The following is a 3175-nucleotide window of genomic DNA, read 5'->3' on the forward strand; positions in this document are numbered from 1 at the left end:
ACATTATGTCTAACCATAGTATTTATTATATGAGACCATTATAAATGTATAGACATGTTTAATACTAAGAGAACTATTATTAAATAATTTACTAGATATCAAATTCTAAGTAAAACATCTCTAAACTTTTAAAGGAGACTTGGTTGTTTAAAACCTGCTTCAAGGCTTACAAGGGCATCTCAAAATTTATACAGTATAATAATATATTTAGATTAATTGTTCATATATATGAACAATTGTTCATATAAAATATTAATTACTTGGTAAATTTGTTTATAAATGTTATTAAAAAATTTATTAAAGTCTAAACAGGGCTATAACACAGTTTTCCTTAAATGACTATGTTGGGGGTTGTGTACCAATTGCTTGTCTTTACCTTGTGTTTATATGCCTTACAGAAGGTCATCATAATTAGACTTGTTGACTGTTGTATTCTTTAATTAAATAAGATATAGGCAGGGTCATTGGACCCTTACCTGAGTATCCAGCTGCTCTTCCCAGCCAACTGTATGTAATTTGGCCCTAATCACATATGGTCTCCTGGGTTTGGGAAGAACTAAAGTATATTATCTGGGAAAGGCTAGGAAATGCTTTCCAAGGTAAATACTCTCAGGCCACCTATATGTCTCAGAAACTCCTCAGTCATCTCTGTAAGTAAGCTCAGTAAATTCACTGGTTCCCCAGGAAAGCCTTAGTCAAACATTGGGTTGACACTGGAACTTCTGAAAGGAATTGACGTTGCTTGAGGTCAGAGGGTAATTCTCACAACAGATGGAATGTTTATTTGTTGATGATATTGTGTCTCAAGGTAATTAAAAAAATACAAAGTTAAAAGGTATTGGAATGATATGGGAATGAAGATATTTTACCAAGAAGGATTTATGAATGAAGATTGTGATGGCTGGATATTTCCAGAATTAACAACAACAAAAAAAGTCTTAATTCTTATGTTCTCCTTCTGAATAATAAAAACTGTAACTGGATCCTGGAAAGGACCCAGCATTCTAATAACCTCAGGAAGAGGATATGCATTTGTGTTTCCACAAGACGCTGAAGCTCCCATCTGGATTCCTGACAGGCTCATTAAGCCCTACAATCAAGCCCAGGAAAAGGAGGAATGGAGGAAGGCTGAAATCTGTGATGCACAAACTACAGAAGCTGAGTGTGTCTCCTCTGCAGGCCCGATCAACACAGGAAGCCAGCCTGCCCACCTGGGGACAAGTGAAATAACTGACTCGTGAAGCAGAGAATACTGTGGTTGCTGCAGGGCAACCTTTGACAAAAAAAATGTTTCCTGCTATTCTTGCTGTTCTGACCGTACAAGCGTCAGTTGCTTCAGGGGAGATTTATTGGGCATATGTACCTAACCTGCCTCTTTTGCATCCTGTAGGATGGGGAGATGGATCACAAATTAAAATAATGACTAACTATAGCCAACTTTTAGGTGGGTCTGAAGATTTTAGGACTTCTCATTTACCTTCTGAAATTATTAACTATGAGGGAATGTCAGATGCCACTCCCATTTGTGTTAGTTTAATAGGACAAGTGATGCCTGGATGCTTACCCATTAATTATAGAACCTTCTACACTGATGCTCCTGATCGCAGCTCTGATTCTGGTAAAAGATTAATGTGGGAACTGGGTATGATGATTTTGGGATATCATAGCTATAATGAAACCTTTTTAGATCCTGATATTAACATGCCTTTAGAAAACTGTTTTCAAAAGTATCATGATAAAAATCAATTTTGGAATTCCTTTATCACTTATCCAAAATGGTTAAATTGTAGATTTCCTTCTAAAATATCTAAACATCAGCCTCCAGGATCTAGAGATTCTATTTATGATTTCTCTATTCAAACCCTAATTATAATTATACTGAATATCTGTTAAAAAAAACACAGATAAATTTAATAACTTTAAACTTCAGACTTATGGAGAACCAGTTAAAAGATGGTTTACTCCCAGATGGGTGGCTCCCATATACGTGAGTCACTCTCCAGAGCATAATAATACAAATATTCATCCCAGTCTCTTCCGGCTTTTTGCGGCTGCAAACATGCTGCTGCTTAGGAAACCGAAAGAAAGCGCACCTACCCTGGTGGGGGTAAGAGCTTGTATTAATTATCCTTTTGGAATTTTGTCAGGGAAGCCTAGTAATTTTAGCATCTCAAATTATGGAAAATCTTATCATGTAAAATGTTCAAATTGTGTGTTTACTAATTGTCTCGCTTATGCATTGGATAAAGATTATTCTGTAATAGTGCTATTAAAGCAACCTGGTTTTTTTATGCTTCCAGTAGATTTAGGATCAGATTTTACAAACATTGAGGAATTTAAATGAATTAATCAGGCCAAAAAGACTCATTACAACGCTGATATTGGGCATAGGTGCATTGATTACCATCTTGACTTCGCTTACTATTTCCACTGTTGCTCTAGTGGAAAAAGTCAAAATGACACATTTTTAAAATAATCTTAACAAAAATATTTCATTGGCTTTGGCAGATCAATATAACATTAGTCAAAAGCTAGACATGAGGATAAACGCTTTAGAAGGTGATTTTAGCTTTAGGACAGGAAGTACAAAATCTAAAGGTACAACTCTCTACTAAGTGTCATGCTTGTTTTAAATATATTTGCGTGACTCCTTTGATTTATATTACGTCCTTGAATTGGAATGCTAACAAAAACCATTTGTTAGGAGTATGGAAAGACACTGAAATATCTCATGATATGCAAGATTTGCAATTACAAATATCAGCAATGAGTCAGGCACATTTGGATGATGAAGATATCTCTTTTCTAGCGCAATCACTAAAGAATAATTTGATTTCGCTTAACCCTTTCAATTGGGTGCATAATTTGATTATTACAGGTGTCATCATAGGAGTAATTCTTCTCCTTATCTTTCTGCTTCCAGTCATCTTTCACCTTGTTTTCTCTTCTGTCTTATCTCTCCACCAAGAAGTACAAATTTAAAAAATAAAAGAAGGGTGAAATGTCACGACATCTCCAATGAAGGCCGCGTGAGATCCTCCGTGGGTTGAGGCTGGAGCTTCAAGGAAGGTTGCCTCTTGGAATTGGTTGTGCTGAGAAACATGCAGTGTACTTGGCACGCTCTTACTTGCTATTAATTTTCTAACTGTCACTGTATCTTGGGCTTTCTGGGGGC

The sequence above is a fragment of the Nannospalax galili genome, unplaced genomic scaffold (assembly GCF_000622305.1).
Source record: "Nannospalax galili isolate Female #2095 unplaced genomic scaffold, S.galili_v1.0 scaffold132, whole genome shotgun sequence".
NCBI lineage: Eukaryota > Metazoa > Chordata > Mammalia > Rodentia > Spalacidae > Nannospalax > Nannospalax galili.